The following is an 18,512-nucleotide window of genomic DNA, read 5'->3' on the forward strand; positions in this document are numbered from 1 at the left end:
GAAAAGGGGAAAGAAAATGGCGGACTGCGTTGTTTGGCGACCCCCGTGAAATGGTCGTTCGACCCCAAATGGGGTCCCGACCCACAGGTTGAGAACCACTGCTCTTGAGGGTCCATGAGAGTGGAAAGGGAGCTTCTGCGGAGACTGACCCATCTCCAGGTGGGAGCGGCCGTTCCTGCTTATCAAAGTGATGGATTCTTAGCCCATCATGTAAACAAGAGACTTGAAAGCGCCCCGTGACCCTCTTTTAATGAAATCAACCATAAAGGATTGAGTTCTTCAGTCCTCTAAATCTCAGAGTTCTCCTAATTTTTAATCATCCAAAGTCCTTGAGGGACGTTCGTGTCGACCTCGGGTCTTTGATTGTGTTCTACAGCAAAGAGGGTTGAAAGGTCCCTTCCAATAACATGAGTAGTCAATAATTTGAATCCCAGGAGCTCCTGGTGAGATCCCTCCCTTGTCTATTTTGCAGAACACAGGAGGAGATAAGGTGGAACAGCCCCAAATTTGTCACTTCTGGGTGTTCTTCTGGAAACAGAGCTTGGGAAAGAGGACCTCCTGGCTGAACCAAACACCTGTGTGAGTGGTCCTACAGACCTTCTCCGCTGAGTTCCTCCTCAGACCCTGGCATCATACAAACCAGGATTCGCCAGCCACAGAAACTCAGAGACCACTAAAATACCCCACCGCCCTTGGAAAAGCCCAAAACAACATTAATGACTCTATCGGGGTCGTTAGGAAGTTGATGGGATTACGCACGGAGGCCTGCTTTTCCCCCTAATGAAGGAACGTGGGCTTGTTCCGAGGCATGTCTGAACTTGCTTCTGACCTGGGTTTCCAGAATTTTGGGTATTTGGGGCAGCTGATATACTTCTCCCATTGTGAGGGGGTTGGGAGAAAGAAGAACAAAGGCCTTGCCCTGCCCTTCACGGGCAGCCATGGATTAACCACTGAGGTTGAGGGCATCCAAGTGGCACTGGAAATTTCTTCCCTAGCTATCATACACTTAGACCAGGGGTAGGCAACCTTGGCTCTTTTTGTGACTCGTGGACTTCAACTCCCAGAATTCCTGAGCCAGCCTGGCTCAGCTTGGAACCCTCCCTTCCCCTCAGCCTGGCTCAGGAATTCCCACGAGTCATGAAGGCCATAGGCTGCTCAGGAATTCTGGGAGTTGAAGTCCACAAGTCATGAAGGGGCCATAGTTCCCCTATGCTGGCTGAGGAATTCTGGAGTTGAAGTCCACGGTCATGAGGGGCCTAGTTCCCCCATGCTGGCTGAGGAATTCTGGGAGTTGAAGTCCACGAGTCATGAAGGGGCCATAGTTTCCTCATGCTGGCTGAGGAATTCTGGGAGTTGAAGTCCACGGTCATGAGGGGGCCATAGTTCCCCCATGCTGGCTGAGGAAGTTCATGGGGGCCATAGTTGAGGAATTCTGGGAGTTGAAGTCCACGAGTCATGAAGGGGCCATAGTTTCCTCATGCTGGCTGAGGAATTCTGGGAGTTGAAGTCCACGAGTCATGAAGGGGCCATAGTTCCCCCATGCTGGCTGAGGAATTCTGGGAGTTGAAGTCCACGAGTCATGAAGGGGCCATAGTTTCCTCATGCTGGCTGAGGAAATCTGGGAGTTGAAGTCCACGAGTCATGAGGGGGCCATAGTTCCCCCATGCTGGCTCAGGAATTCTGGGAGTTGAAGTCCACGAGTCATGAAGGGGCCATAGTTCCCTCATGTTGGCTGAGGAATTCTGGGAGTTGAAGTCCATGAGTCATAAAAGAGCCAAGGCTGTCTACCCCTGCCTTAGACCTTTTATTCCTCCGTTCATCCTTACTTTACATATTTTCTATTTGCATTTTTCCTTTTTAACATTTTGTTTGTTGACATTCTGCACGTTTTTTTCCCCGTTGCCCTAATTGGTAAATAATGTGCTTAAACAGGCTTACTGCTGTTAAATAAATAAAAACATTTAACAAACTTTGTATTTAAAATAGTTGTGGGGACCGCCTTGGGGCATGGCCTGGAAGAAAGATTAATTTTTAATCTCTTCTATGCTTGAGGTTTTGTCACCTAAGCAAAGTCCGAAGGGCGCAACTGTCAGGCTGTGTTTAGAGCATGGGTTGGTCTTAATGTAGCCCATTTTTCATAGGTAGATGTCAAAATTATGACAGGGAAGGACAAAATGCAAGCTACAGAATCTGTTCTAAGAAGTATTTGGGGGCTGATTTTCAAGCACACATGTCACAATGTACCGATGCATTTGTAAGAGGCAGAACTAATGCGGCACCAAATACTTTTGATTCATGCCCACGGTCCTTGCCCAGCATTGTCTCCGCTAGCTTTGATGCCCCCAAAGCATGCAGACTGTTTCTCCTTTTACGGCTGAAAAGGCGGTCCTATTTAAAGAACAATGTAATTAAATGGAAGGAAACTTAATTAATTTTAATGGTGGGTCATCACTCTTCTCCTTTTTTTGGCACTTATTAATTTAATTTTTTAGCTTAAAAGAAAAACAGAACATAGAAAACTGAACCTCAGTGGCCAGTTACTCTTGCATAACAACGTAATTAAATTCTGTTGTAGGGAGCAGTTTGTCTTTACGTGCATGTATGAATTTCACAGGCAGAGCAAAGAGGACAGATTTGTTTGTTCCACCGATCCAAAGGAGCTAGTTCTGAAAAGAGTGCCTCTGAGCATAGTCAAAGTTTTGCACAAAGGAGAATAGCATCGGCTAGAGGGACAAGGAAACCAACCACATTCTATCTAAATAAATAAGATTTATTCATTTAAACTAAATAAAAATAAATTTTAACAAAATAAAGAAATAAATCTCGCTTACACAATAGAGTTGCAAGCTTGCTATTTTGAGGGTGTCTTTCTTAATATACAGGTAGTATATTAAGTTACCATGGACCTACCCAGAGCTACTTATGACCCATTTCCAGCATTACGACAGCCACACATATACATCCCCATGGTTACTTGATCTCATTTGTGCAGTTGGCTCACTTTTACGTCCATTTGCAGGGTCCCATAAGTCACATATAAACAGAGGCACAGAATCAAGATCACGTGAAGCATTAGTACTGCTTTATAAAACCCTAGTGCAGAGGTAGGCAACCTTGGCTCTTTTATGACTCATGGACTTCAACTCCCAGAATTCCTGAGTCAGCTATGCTGGCTCAGGAATTCTGGAAGTTGAAGTCCACGAGTCATAAAAGAGCCAAGGTTGCCTATCCCTGCCCTAGTGAGACCACACCTGGAATATTGCAGCCAATTTTGGTCACCATTATCACAAAAAAGATGTTGAGTGTTTGGAAAAAATCCAGAGAAGAGCAGCTAAGATCCAAGGCCTGGAGGCTAAAACATACGAAGAACAGCTGCAGGACTTGGGTTTGGCTAGTCTAAAGAAAATAAGAAATAGGGGAGACATGATAGCAGCGTTCCAGTATCTGAGGGGCTGCCACAAGGAAGAGGGGGTCACGTTGTTTACCAGAGCACCAGAGGGAAAGACGAGAAACAATGGTTGGAAACTGATCAAAGAGGGAAGCAACCTGGAATTAAGGAGAAACCTCCTAACGGTGAGGACAATCAACCAGTGGAACAGCTTGCCACCAGAAATCGTGGGAGTTCCATCACAGGCGATTTTTAAAAAGGCTAGATAGTCACTTGTCTGAGATGGTATAGATTCTCCTACTTGAGCAGGGGGCTGGACTAGAAGACCTCCAAGGTCCCTTCCAGCTCTATTCTATTCTGCAATTTGCAACATATTTGGCTGGTTTCAGACAAAAAATGCCCATTGGGGAAAATGGATTCATTTAACAACCACTGTAAAAAAACAATTGTCACTTCAAACCCAGTGATGTGACGCCCCAGTTTATGATGGCAATGACTTATGACTGTAACTCAGGGTTTATTATGGCCGTCAGCTGAGGACTGCCTATATATATATATATATATATATATTGCCTGTTGGGCAAAAGAGAATGTTTTGAAATAGTCAAAGCAATTTTGTCCATAGGCAATTTAATATAAGCTGAGTAATACAGGTAGTCCTCGACTTAACGGCCATCGCTGGGTCCTTCCAGGTGGATTCCAACTCCCATCATCCCCAGGCAACATGGGCATTCAATCTGCAGGACCCATCTCCCGAGCGCTGGATCCAGAGACGGAGAAGGCGATAAATCAAACTTCCTTCTGCAGGAGACTATGAAAAGATTCATGGATCTGGCTGAAGCAGGATTTTAATGCCTCTCGCTAAAAAGAGATTGCTTTTTAAATGAAGTCGTCTTTAAATTAGGGAGAAAAAAACATGCACAGGAATGAATAAATTTAGTCCTTTTAATTTATGACCTTTCCACGAAAGCTTACCTAGTGCATGCATTCTCCGGAGCTACAAAGAAAAGGGTTTTTTTTTTTTCCCCCACGGTCAACTTAAACCAACATGGCTTCGGTGAGGAGACTTTGTTGCAGATTCCCAATTGCAGAAAAGGGATAAAATTAATTAAGCTCAAGCAGGCAGCACCGTAGGGCACTTAATGACCAGTCCTCTTGAAGAGACAGCATCTTAGCCCCTTTCTGCAAAGTCTCTAAAATATAGGTTCTCCTGCTTCAGCAGGGGGCTGGACTGGAAGACCTCCAAGGTCACTTCCAGGTCTATTCTATTCTATTCTATTCTATTCTATTCTATTCTTCATTACTTCTATTCTATTCTATTCTTTATTCCTTCTATTCTGTTCTGTTCTCTATTCTCTATTCTCTATTCCTATTCCATTCCATTCTATTCCATTCCATTATTCTATTCTATTCTATTCTATTCTATTCTATTCTATTCTATTCTATTCTATTCTTCATTACTTCTATTCTATTCTATTCTTTATTCCTTCTATTCTGTTCTGTTCTCTATTCTCTATTCTCTATTCCTATTCCATTCCATTCTATTCCATTCCATTATTCTATTCTATTCTATTCTATTCTATTCTATTCTATTCTATTCTATTCTATATTCCGTTCTGTTCTATTCTATTCTATTCTATTCTATTCTATTCTATTCTATTCTACTCTACCCTACCCTACCCTACCCTACCCTACCCTAGTCTAGTCTAGTCTAGTCTAGTCATCATAATAATAATAAAAAAGTTGGAAGGAACCTTGGAGGTCATCTAGTCCAACCCCCTGCTCAGGCAGGAGACCCTAAACCATTTCAAACAAAGGCTTGTCCAGTCTCTTCTTAAAAACTTCCAGTGTTGGAGCATTCACCGCTTCTGGAGGCAGGTTGTTCCACTGGTTAATTGTTCTGACTGTCAGGAAGTTTCTCCTTAGTTCCAGGTTGCTTCTCTCCTGGATTAGTTTCCACTATTCTATTTCTAATTCTAGTTTGTTCCGTTCTGTTCGTAGTCCTTGACTCACAACAAGTCATTTAGTGACCAATTGAAGTTACAACAGCAATTGTCACACGACCGTCGCAGCCTCCCCAATTCGGGTGCTCGACAAACTGCTTCACATTTACGACGGCCGCAGTGTCCCGGGGTCATGCAGCCTTTTGCAGCCTTTTGATAAGCAAAGTCAGTGAGGAAGCCAGATTCACTTAACAACCGGGTCACTAATAATAGCAGTGACTCACTTAACAACCGTGACAAGGTTGTAAAATGTAGTCAAATTCACTTAGCAGATGTCTCGCTTAGCAACGTAAATTTTGGATTTATGGTTGTAGCTGTAAGTAAGTCGAGAATTCTCTCTGGGTCAGAACTTGATGCATGGGAGTTGAGAGTGGGTTAGTTTAACGCTGATTTTCTCCTGCAGAGAAAATTCCCAGGAAATGTCTTTTATTGGACTTGGCGCCGTGGGGACACTCCTCACAAAATCTGGAGCGGCTTCAGTGTGGACAGCTAGCAGAGTAGGCGATCTTGGAGCCTGCCCTCAGAAACCCTTCCATTTTATTTATTTCCAATTAAATAAAATCAGATAGCGCAGCAATCTTCCCGCAGGTGCCCAACTGGGAGCAAAAGAGACACCCCGGTGGTTTAAATCAACGCCAGCTTCATTACAGAAAATCTTGTTCGCAGATTTGGCTAAGACAAATCCTTACGGAGAACGGGGGAAGACATTCGCAACCTTCCTCCATCGGTAGATCTCTACCACAGGAGGGGGGGGGAGAATAATAAATATTATACCTGGCGCAGACCCTGCCGCCGTGGCATAAGTGGAAATTAAATTGGGAAGTCAAGAGCAAAAAATAGGCGTGACACGGGAAAGCAATTTAAGCCTCGCAAATACAAGCTCTTAATTACAGACGAGTTTATCTCAAGCCGACACTTAGACGCTAAAGGTTAAGCGCTGTATTTTTAATAAGCGAAAAAACAGAGGTACTTCTGGACACCCACCTGGGCCCATCAAGATGAGTTAATAAACTCCTGCAAAACAAAAATGTGCGGTCTGCTAAGGAAGCGCCAGCTTGTTTTTGCAGCCAAAATTGAAGGCAACTCTTTCTGGACCTCAAAAAGAGAGCTTTATGGAAGCATAAAAAGAGATTATTGATTGGGTTTGGGGGGGGGGTGTTGCATCCAATCCTACATCTGAGACTGACATACAAGCACCTTGCACCCAATCACCGCCACCCTGGTGTTATCTTCAAGGTAAACTGCCTCGGTCAGTGGAAGTACGTCTGATTTTGTGCAGCAAAATCCCTGAGGATTTAAAATTCTCTGGTTATTAACCACACATCAAAAGTACTGGCTTTTTCCCAGCTTGCAAGAGAGAGGCGTCAAATGCCAAGAAGGGCCCTCCACTGGAGTAGCACAAGCCTTTTGTTATTGGCTGAGATCCGCTCCAACATCAAGAAATTGAACAGCAATGCCACACAAAAAAATCCTTAAGTGGATTATGGTCCAGGTTGGTTTAAACCCTGATTAAACCAGCTTAATGGCAGCACGCGGGCTTGGTCCGCATACAACATGTTTAACCTAGTTCTACCATGTAGGGCAGTGGTTCTCAACCTGTGGGTCGGGACCCCATTTGGGGTCGAACGACCATTTCACGGGGGTCGCCAAACAACACAGTCTGCCATTTTTCCCCCCTTTTCCTTAGCTGTGCTACTCCCTTTTATTCTATTGGCTTTTGAAAGCCAATAGAATAGACTCTCTTGAATAGAGTCTAATTCTATTGGCTTTCAAAAGCCAATAGGAATTGTCCAGGCTGTCTCTGCCCTGCTGAGCCCGCCAAAAGTCCCATTCTGCAAACGGTGCTGCACCCGTTGAGTAGTCCTCGACTTATGACCAGTTGAGTAGTCCTCGACTTACGACCGGTTGGGGGGGGTTGCGGCATTAAAAAGGTTGAGAACCACTGATGTAGGGGAACTGTACAGCCTAGTTTAAAATTAGCCAGGTGTTGCAACGGAAGGCATGTTGGAGAACAGCCGTAATCGTGCAAATGCAAGCAGCTTTTTCTGTAAGTGTGAGCTCAGCTACCTGTGTGCAACTCATCTGCGCCTCATCTAGAACCCCTGTCTCCTGTAAATCCCCAGAATTCATACCTGGAGCGTGGAGAAAGGTGCCTGTGGCAGCCACACCACCTCCAATGCGTGTGGTTCCTGCCAGAGTTTAACTACTCCTTCACCTGGTCGCACCTGAGTTTTTTAAACATACCTTTGCCTGACAGGGGCAATGGATTGATCCCTCCCCTCCAGGTGTCAGGAAAGGCTGATTAATGAGGTGCCGACCAGCCCTCCCAAACTCAAGGGGGAATTAATCTTAAGGTGTGGGAATTACTCAATAAACCATTCAAACATGCAATAAGCCGAGCCATTAAAAATTAATCGGTCCACATCCCAGCCCTGTAAACACAGCTAATAAGATCCAAGGAGGAAATAAGGTGGAACGGAGCTGCCGAGCCAGGAAGAGAAGAAGAGAAGAAGGTTTAAATCAAGGACTACCTGCGTGGGTTGGGGAACGAGGCTTTCAAACTGTGTTGTTACCTAGCACAATTGTAATGACACAATTCGAATATGTTGTTCCCCAATCCATACAGGTAGCCCTTGAACCTCAAGCACCATTGGGACTGGAGCTACTGCCATGAAGTGATACAGTTGAGTCACACCTGGTTTTACCAGCTTTATCACTGCGGGTGTTAAGCAAATGGTCATTAAATGAGTCACCCAGTCATTAAGTGAATCCAGCTTTCCCCACTGACTTTGCTTGCTGGAAACAAAAAGTCACAAATGACAATGCTGCAACCATCATAATAAAGTAGAGTAGAGTAGAGTAGAGTAGAGTAGAGTAGAATAGAATAGAATAGAATAGAATAGAATAGAATAGAATAGAATAGAAAGGACCTTGGAGGTCTTCTAGTCCAGCCCCCTGCTCAAGCAGGAGAACCTATACCATTTCAGACAGGTGACTATCCAGCCTCTTCTTAAAAACCTCCAGTGATGGAACGTCCACAATTGCTGAAGGCAAAGCTGTTCCACTAGTTAATTGATCCAACTGTCAGGAAGTTTCTCCTTAATTCCAGATTGCTTCTCTCTTTGATCAGTTTCCAGCCATTGTTTCCCCATAAATACATGCCAGTTGCCAGTTTTGGTGTTGTGACAGCAGGGATGCTGTGGCAGTTTAGTATGAGCAAGCACTAATGCAACATCCAGGCCAGGAACTTATTTAGCACTTTTCTACACAACTGCACTGTCCTACTCACTCACACAAGTAACTGTGGTTTAGTGAGCTTATTAATATTTCCCAGCAACTCCATTCACCAAAACCCCAGAACTGTCCCAATTAAGTCCAGCCACGAGCAGACAAATGCTAGTACAATGAGTCCACAAGGCACTTAAAAGTTTTTTAATCAAAACAAAGCCACCAAGCAAATCCACAACACAAGAGAGTTCATGAGGCAAGAAAAGTCGACAAGGCACCAGCCAAGTCAAGGTGTGAATCCAAAGCGAGACAGGAATCATAGCAACCAGGAAACAAACACACTGTTCCCAACATCGCCTCCCTCTGTCTGCTGTGCTATATAGCCAGCTTCTGGTGCAGCCCATAGAGAAGGGTGAGGATTACTCACAAGTAATCTGGCTGACCTCCTCTGCTCCTGCCTTTTCTCTGCCCTACCTGTTCTTGGATCAGGTGCAGAAGGCAGTTCCTCTTCCTCATCACATGCTTTCCCCACCTGAAGCCTCAGGGCTGTCCTGCTGCAGCTGCACTTCGGCCAAATCCCTCTCAGAGGGCTGATAGGAGCCACTGACCGACTCCCCTCCTGATATGGTTCACCCTCCCCTGAGCTGACCTCTGAAGAGGTATCTGGGGGAGTCATCACAGTTAACTCAAGGTCGCACCCATAAAAATATATTTCCATAACTCCCCAAAACACACCAGTTCAGCGAGGGTTAGCTGGACTTTAAAAAAAGTCTGCCATAACTGGATATTTCTAGACAGCACCCATTTTGTCTGTATTTTCACCCAACTGTGCATATGAACTTTTCAGCTTCCAGTTGCACAACCTTTGCACCTTCTCTGTATATTCAATCCTGAAACAACCTGATAAAAGCATGTGGCTTCCAAAGAGGGTTTTAAACACACACACACACACACACACACACACACACACACACACACACCTTTTGGCATGGCTAATCAGGGATCCGAGCCCCCTTGAGGAGTCAACAATGATTAACTGTGTTATATATAGACCAAGATTTGTTAGAGCCAAACTTAGACATCATGAATAAAACATCCTGCATTCAGGAATCAAAATTAAAGCTTGGATGCTTTGCTCTGCTGTGGTCCTTTGACCACAATGGACTTTCCTACAGGTGATTGTTTGAAAAAGGTGAGTTTCTGCCCATCTTCTGCCCAGGTCTTAGCAGAAAACAATGAGGGGGCTGGCCGGGGGAGACCCCCAGGAAGGTGGGTGCAACTCTCCATCTGCGATACTACACAGGTGATGCTGTACTGCTTTAGATGGATCTGATTCATTAAGCCCGCACAATTCCTTGCAAAAAATATAGATAGATATTCCCTGGGTGGCTTTGCAAATTAAAGCTCTTATAAAAATGCCACAATAATAATCATCATCATTGTAGAAACAGCTTACCGTTTCATCTTTAGGAAAGTTAGTCAGTGAAAAGCAACACGGAACTCAGATGCAAAGCAATAAAAAGACAAAGATGTTTGCAGGAATGAGGAAAAAAAACAAACAGAAAAAGTAAACTGAAGGGGTCACAGAGATGCCTCTCTCCGTCCTAAGGCAGCCTACAGACAGTCCTCTACTTATGACTACAATTGAGCCCAAGATAACTGTAATTTCTGTTGCTAAGGGAAACATTTTGCCTCATTTTACGACCTTTCCTGCCTCCGTTGTTAAGGGGATCACTGCAGTTGTTAGCAACACAGTTGTTAAATGAATTCAGCTTCCCCCATTGACTTTGTGTGTCAGAAGATCACAAAAGATAGACACGGGGGACACCGCCAAACTGTCGTAAATATGAGACAGTGGCCGAGCATCTGAATTTTGAGACCACTGGGATGCTGCAAGTGTGAAAAATGATTCTAAGTCCTCTTTTCCAGTGCTATTGTAACTTCAAACGCCCAACGTTTATAAATTGAGGACAAGCTGCTATTTTAAATAACTGCAATCAGTGCCGTTGCATAAGGAGCCTTGTGCTCTCCTTAAAACAGCGGTCTTCAAATTTGGCCCTTTTAGGACTTGTGGAACGCTGGCTGAGGAATTCTGGGAGTTGAAGTCCACAAGTCCTAAAAGGGCCGACTTTGAAGACCCCTGCTTGTGGACTTCAACTCCCAGAATTCCTCAGCCAGGAACACTGGCTGAGGAATTCTGGGAGTTGAAGTCCACAAGTCCTAAAAGGGCCAAGTTTGAAGACCCCTGCCTTAAAAGAGGTAACGTGGCCATTTCAGGGGTCTTCCCAAGCCCGGCCCCATTTAGCCAAGGTCCTTAAATGTAATTCTCGCATTAAACTTTCCTCTGGGCCAATCCTAGCTCCTTCATCCTTGCGGTTGTGACATTCCCAAACAGAGATTCTTACTAAGAGATACGGCCTTTTCTGGAAGACACCCAATCTGCTTCCGAGAGCTAGCCGGCGCAAGGTCTGAATTTTAAGCGCACTTGGCTGTGATCGTATCGGCGGGAACGTCAGGAGCACAACTAAACTGATCGATTAATGTGAAGCTCCATTAAGAACAGATAAAAGCAGGAACCAGGAGAAGCTTATGGGGAGAGGGGGAGAAACTGGGGAGGGACAGAGACAGCCGGAAAAAGGGTAGCCGATAAGGCGGCGTATCAACTTTTCAAGAGGTAATTTAATCAATTTATGGGGGAAAAGTCATATACTGGAAGGAGAACGCAACGGCATTAGCGGAGGCTGAATTCGATAAGGTTGCACTTGGGTAACTAAAAACATTGGCATAACTCACACCCAAAGCTTTTTTGCCTCTGCAGGTATGTGTTTGAGGAGATTTACGTCCACAAGCGGGACCAGAATTTCTGTGTCTATGCAAGGAGGTTGCTAAAATGAATCCTGCCTGATTTTACGACCTTTTTTTCCCCCCCACGGTCCCTAAATGAATGCTCTGGATATATTCTCCAAATCCCAAATATGGCTAAAAGTTAAGAGATGCTGGCCCCAGCGGGAAATCTATACACGGAACAAAGAATCACAGCTTTATGTTCTGCTAAACTGCAAGAAGATAGACTGCTTCGGAATAAGGAGGCTCCATCAGCTAGGATGCATTATCCCAAAGGTGCTTTTTCCAAGAGGCAAGTGGACTTTGTTTTTCTTTGAAGACGTTTCGCTTCCCCTCCAAGAAGCTTCTTCAGCTCTGACCGGATGGTGGGGAAATGGAAGGATTTATACTCCTTGCAGATAGCTGGTCATTTGCATTCTTTTAAAGTCGTTGAGGCCACTTGGAGATTTATCTGTGTCCTCAGGGTCACCTGAGCGGTGCAAATGGGCGTGGAGCCTTCTTGGAACTGTTGAAAGGAAGATGGATCCACACCCATTTGCACCACTCAGGTGACCCTGAGGACACAGATAAACCTCCAAGTGGCCTCAACGACTCAAGGACACAAATGACCAGGAATATCAATCTTTCCATTTCCCCACCATCCAGTCAGAGCTGAAGAAGCTTCTCGCAGGAGAAGCGAAACGTCTTCAAAGAAAAAAAAGGAAGTCCAGTTGCCTCGTGAAAAAAAAAAAGCATCTTTGGGACCACCGATGACTGGGAATCTCCATAGATATTCCTCATGCATTACTTGTGGGAAATTGTCACCATCTTCTCCCCTCTGAAGCTATGCTCAAGCAGAAGAGGGAAAAAAATTAAAATAATTAAATAAAGGTTCCCGGGGTTTTCTGGCCAAAAGTTACAAAATGCCACCAAGGAGACATAAATCTCTAATATAATTAATCTCATTAAGCAGCAAGATAAAGGATCAGAAATGTCTGGGGAACGGCATGATTTATGCTCAAAGATATGTGTCTGAGAGATTGTGTGTCTTTTATGTGGAAAGCTAAAAAAAACTGCAGGGGAAAAAAAAACAAAGAAAGAAAGAAGACACGGGCATGTAACTGAACCCAGCAAGAGAAAGAATCAGGAACAATATTTACCTCATGTTTTACCTCAGGAGTATCCAAATTTGTCAACTTTAAGACCTGTGGACTTCAACTCCCAGAATTGAAGTCCACAGGTCTTAAAGTTGACAAGCTTACAGACCCCAGGTCTGTGGTTATGACGCTGCTACGCTCTTAAAAACTCACCTAGTTTTTAGAGATACAGCAATTTAGGAAAAAGTCAGACTCGTCGTAGCTTTTTGATAACCCTGGAAGAGAAATACCTGTTTCCACCCCAAATTGGAGTGTCTTTTGCTGGTCATCTCTAGCCTTCCTCTCAAAAGCCTTCTAACAATTTTGCACTTGAGAAAAGAAACATAAGCAGCGCCTTCAAAAGATACCCCACTTGCAAGCCTGATCTGAGCTGTCATTAAATCCGTCGCAAGTTCACATTTATGACGGTTGAAGCATCCCAGGGTAGTTAAGCCGAGGACTCGATGCAGTTCAGTAAAATGGGGAAGACCCCCCCCCCCAGGTGCCCATAGCTGCTGAAAGTACTTTTCTACCTTTTATCAAGGGAATGGTGGACGTTCTGGATGGGTCCGGAGGGAAATGTGGTTTATTCAGGGAAGTTTTACATTCTTGGTAAAATAATGTCGCAGGAGTTCTTTTTTCTGGACCGGACAGCTGACACCCTTGCCTTAAAAATTCCCATCCAAGTTGAATCTTATAACAGCTGTAAGATTATTGGTCGGGCAATATTGGAAGAAATATTCTTTGCCCACTATGGAAGAATGGACTCTCCAGGTGTCTAATTTAGCAGAAATAGTGAAAATTTCTGCTTATTTGAAGAACCATTCACAAGAAAGATATATTTCGATTTGGAGAAGATGGATAGACTATATTCAAAATAAATATGGGAATAAAAAGTTTCATTTACTTTTTGAATAATGAGTATTATTATTATTATTACTAGTATTATTATCATTATTATTATCAATAGTTTATTATAGTGGAATTTTTATTATATCGTATTGTTTAAGAATTAGGATATTAATTTGTTTATGTATTATGCTTATTTAGAATTTGTTTATTTTTGTTAAAAGGGAGTTAAAGTGTATTACGGATTTGGTTTTTATATAGTCGGTTAATGTTATTTAGGTTATGATTGTCATATTTGTAACCCTGTATTCAGCTCTGGGAAGTGTGGGAGGGGGAGGGACTGGGGGGGTTTGGGGTCGTTTTATTGTAAACTTTTGTAAAACTTTTCAATAAAAAAAAAAAAATTCCCATCCAAGGAAATTCTGAAGAATAACAGCCTCTCTCAGGCTCTGTATGGAACAACCACCCCACCCAGATTTGTGAGGATAATGGGAGCTGTAATCCCAAACATCCGGAAATTACCGCCGTCAGCAAATGGTGCCCACTCCTTTCAGATTTCTGCAAGAATCACCCAAAACGTTGGTGTCCCTCCCCCTTCTGATTTTAAACGCACAGGAAGGGGGAAAAAATCCAAAATATTTGAATAAAGGTCCTATCACGTCATGAAGATAGATGAAGGTTTTTTTCTTCCTTCGCAGCAAGGAAGGGGAAAGACAAAAGAGATGGCCAGATGTTGAAATAAACCACGTTAATTTTCTCCCTTTGCAGGAGAAATGAAAGCCAAGATTCGCTCCCAAGGCAGATTTTTCTCGTAGCCGCCGAAGTACAGACACACTTCTAGAAGCTAACTACCTTTAATAACATCAATATTACTGTAGCCTCCTCTCTTCCCATCCATCCAATGGAACTCCGGAGCCCAGGCTGAGGCTCCAGCTTAGAGTGGCTCTCGCCAATTAACTCTTATTAAAACTCCAATAATGTTGGGGGCGATTGCAGCTTTGATCGACGCGCTTGCCATACAGCTGAGGTCAACGGCATCAGGGAAGTGTAATTAGACTAATAATTTCTGCCTATTTCTCCTCTGGGGTATCTCCCACCCCCACCCCCACCCCACCCCACCCTGTAAGAGGAGGAAAGCCAGGCACAGCTTTGCTCACAGTACAGCGCCACACGCAGGCAGGATAGAGGAAGAAACTTGGTGCAAAAAATACTGTATCTGAAGGCCCCAGAAGGCTGTTGAACAGAAAATTCAGTTTCTGCGGAAGAGGTAGAGAGGTAGGATTTACAAGTTCACAAAAGCATCCATTGAAAAGAGAAGGTATTGTTTAGGTGGCTTCTTTCATTGTTAATTTAAACATGGTGTTTCAAAGGTCTGGGGAAGGAGCCCCAGTTGCTAATTCTCTCCTACCTGGTGAGAGTTGAGGGCCGTCCAGGAAAAGAGCCTAAATGTTGTAGGAAAATTCCTTCCTTGGACTCAGCAGACACAATGGGTCTTCTCTGATGCAGTTCATCAGGGCCTATTCAGAGGCAGAGGAAAGGAAAATGAGATTAAAATACAAAAAAGAGAAGAAAAAGGATGTGAATGAGAATGAGGTTCAGAGGGAAGGAGGGAGGGAGAAGAGAAAAAGGAGGAGAGGAAAGAAGGAACAGAAAGAAAAGGAAGAGAAGAAGGAAAGAGAGAAGGAAAAGAGGAGGAGGAAGAGAGGGAAGGGGAGGAACAGGAAAATAAACAGCAATAAAATATGACTTCTTTTCTTAAATGTGTTCTCCCGGGGAACAGAAGCAGCCAGACAGATCTTAAGGATAGAACACTCCAGATCCAGAGCCTGCCACCCTGGCCTTCAACTCCACTTTTAAACCCTTTTAAGTCCTCAACAGTTCGGTTACACCTCCGCTCCAAAACCTCTGGCATTCAAAGGGCAGACTTTCCGCCCAATTTGGCAGAAACAGATAAGGAAAGAAAAAGGTCACCGGAAAGCCGATTTTATCCCCAATTGGCACAATGAGGTCTGTGACCGGTCCGTGCTCGTTTTATGCCTGACATAAGAATCCATGGGGGGGGGGGGAGAGACAAAAATGCTCCCCAACACTTGGGCAGGCTAAAACACGAGTCTCAAATCAAGAGGTGGCGCAGCAGTTAGAGTGCAGTACTGCAGGCAGTACTGACTGTGTTCAGCAGGTCAGCGGTTCAAATCTCACCTGCTCAAGGTTGACTCAGCCTTCCATCCTTCCGGGGTAGGTAAAATGAGGACCCAGATTGTTGGGGGCAATGTAAATATATATATACATTACTTACTGGTGTACACCGCTTAGAGAGTGCTTGCACTTAAAGTAGTATATAAGTCTCATAAATAAAATAAATAAAGATAATTTTGGCCCGTCAGGCTTTCTGTGAGCAATAATCATAGGGGGGGGGGCTTTCTGAACTCTTGTGTGCCATTTCTCCCAGCTAAGCATCCTTCCAATATTTTGGACTACATAGCCTATCTCTAGCCAACCCTCGGTGTGTTTTGGACTACACCACCAACATCCCTCGCTGAGGATGATCAGAGCGGAAGACCTCAGAGAAGGAGGAATTTGATGTGGGATCTCAAAAGCACAAAAACCTGTCTGGATTTCAGATGCAGCCAAAAATAGCACTGCCCAGATCCAGAGGAGAGATACAGACTTGAGAAAATGAGAATTTTTTTCCCTCCAAGTATTCCCAGGATGGTATCCTGTTAGCCAAGCTAGATGCTTCCTTGTGATGAACAAGATAAAAAAAAAAGGCATTAGTTGCCAACACAAGTTATCAGGGTAATCTGCCTTCGGCCAGCAGCAAAACAGCTGGGGTGACGGTTTTCTTGAAAGGGGGATCTTTCAAAACCCCCGGAGACCCCCCACCCTCAAAGGCAGGGAACGCATCGCCCTCTTTGCTCGCCTGCAAAGAGCAGGGCCCCTTAATTAATCCCTTCCTAAGCACTTAATCGCTCACCCCCCCCCGCTTAATCAAATTAAGAGCAAAATTTGAAATTATGGCAGCGGTGGTAAAGTTATCACGATCTGTACGAGGGTATCGCTAAAAATTTATAGCCGGCCATAAAGAGGCAGGTCTTGAGCTGTCAAGCCAAATGTGGGGGGGGGAGGATGGAGGGGGGGGGAGAAATTACTCATTTCAACCAAGAAGGAGATTTGGAAGCAAACAGGAGGAGCCCGTGCTAAGCCTTAAGAAATATTTTGCACAATCAGGAGGAGCCTGTGCTAAGCGTGAAGAAATATTTTGCACAATCAGGAGGAGCCCCTGCTAAGCGTGAAGAAATATTTTGCACAATCGGGGTCCTAGGGCTCAACCCGTGGGTCTTGCACCCGACGTGGGGGTGGGGGTGGACTAGATGGCCTTTGTGGCCCCAGCCCATCTCCCAGCCCTGGGATATAGTTTAGGAGGAGGAGGAGGAGCTGGGCCCTTCTGTAGCTGCTTCCTACCTCAACTTTCTGTCAGGTTTTTCTGCACTTAAAATGGAGGCCACAGAGGGCCACCGTGGGGCCCTGGGCGCCTTTGGACCCACAAAACTGGGACCCCTAAAAGGTGGGAGCCCCCAAAAGTTTGGGGCCCGAAATTGCATCCAAAACCCCGGCCACCTCTTCTTAACTGGCATAGGAAGGGGGGGAGGAACAGGTGGGCCTGAGAGTGGGAAGGGGCTTCGGAGTCTCCTCCTTCCAAAGCCCCAGGAAGGCCCTGGCACCTTGGCAGGAGCAGCAGCAGGAGGAAGAGGAGGAGGCAGCCGGGAGAGGCGTCAGAGTCCCATGCTCCGCAGCCGAAGAGGCCAAGGATGCCTCGCTGCCCCTCTTGGGGACGCCCACCCACCCTCTCAGAGCCCCGCGCGCGTGCGCAAAGTTGGGTCGCTGAGGGGTCCGCGGAGAAGCGAGGCTGGGCAAAGGGGGGGGGCGGCCCCTTTGGCTCCGGGTTTTGGGGTCCCCTTTCCCACTCCGAGGCCCCGGGAGCGAAAGGCACCCAAAGCCCCCGGCCGCCTCTTCGTCACCGGCACCGGGCGGACCCTCTCCGCGTGGGAAGGGCGCCGAGCCTCCCCCTCACCTGGCGCCAAGGCTTCCCCTCACGGGAGGCGCGCGAGGGCGCAGGCGTGGTGGGCGGCCACCTGCGCGCGCCGGACAAGCGGGCGAGGGGACGGAGGGGAGGGGAGGGGCCGGGGGGGGGCAGGAGGTCTGGGAAGTCCTCGCGACTCCCCCCCCCCCTCCTCTCCTCAGCAGCCCCAGCCGGCTTCTCCGCGGGCGCCTCTCCGGAGGGCGCGGCGAGGAGCCGACTTTACGCGCCCTGCCCAGGGGAGCCGCCGGGGCTGTGGGAGGCGTTGTTGGCCTCTTCGGCTGCGGAGCAGGGGGCTCCTGCTGCTGCTGCTGCTGCTGCCAAGGCGCCAGGGAGGGTCCGGGGTCTTTTGCCCACGCCGGACCCGCCGCCTTCTCCGGCGGGGGCGCGGGCGGGTTGGAGACGGCGGCTGGCCCCGCTCGCCTCGCGAAGGCGCGGAAAGCGCTAAGCCCCGGGCAGTGTTTCTCAACCTGGACCATTTTAAGGCATGTGGACTTCAACTCCCAGAATTCCACAGCCAGCAACGCTGGCTGTGGAATTCTGGGAGTTGAAGTCCACATGCCTTAAAATGGTCCAGGTTGAGAAACACTGCGCTAAGGCGAGCGAGCGAGCGGGCAAGCAGGACAGGGCGCTCCGGCCAGGCGGACTCTCCCCGCGGCAAGGCGAGCGGGGGCGGCGGCCCCGAAGCCCGCCCACCCACCCATTCATTCCCAGCCCTCCGGCGCGCGCTTCGTCCTCTCCTCTTTTCCCCCTGGGCAGCCGGGCGGGTTGCGCGCAAGCCGAGAGCCGCCGGCTGGCGAGCCTGGAGGGAGCGCGAAGTGGAGCCTCCGCGTCCCGAGGCAGTCTACCTGAGTAACGCTGCGGGATGCAGAAGCTCTCATGTGCAAGTCTGGTTATAAAAAGCAGGGATTCTAGCCCTTGCCGTGGACGTAAGTGGAGGTTTAGCTGATTGCACTACGATAATTCCCTTGGGAAACGATTGTACTACGAGAAACAGGAAAAGGGTG

The 18,512-nt window shown here is 46.4% G+C and overlaps 1 protein-coding gene across 2 annotated transcripts in view; it reads right to left on the reverse strand.

Moving 5' to 3' along the window:
* IGSF21 (immunoglobin superfamily member 21) overlaps positions 1-17,559 on the reverse strand; it is a 252,342-nt gene extending 234,783 nt beyond the window's left edge. For both annotated transcript variants that reach the window (XM_039355070.1, XM_039355069.1), the window contains exons 1-2: positions 17,500-17,559; positions 14,836-14,944 (exon numbers count right to left, since the gene is read on the reverse strand). The gene's annotated coding sequence lies outside the window, so the exon portion shown is untranslated. The remainder of the gene's footprint in view (positions 1-14,835; positions 14,945-17,499) is intronic.
* Between the last annotated feature and the right edge of the window lie 953 nt (positions 17,560-18,512).

The sequence above is a fragment of the Crotalus tigris genome, unplaced genomic scaffold (assembly GCF_016545835.1).
Source record: "Crotalus tigris isolate CLP2741 ecotype Arizona unplaced genomic scaffold, ASM1654583v1 scf7180000018590.67127310178:1205815, whole genome shotgun sequence".
Taxonomy (NCBI): domain Eukaryota; kingdom Metazoa; phylum Chordata; class Lepidosauria; order Squamata; family Viperidae; genus Crotalus; species Crotalus tigris.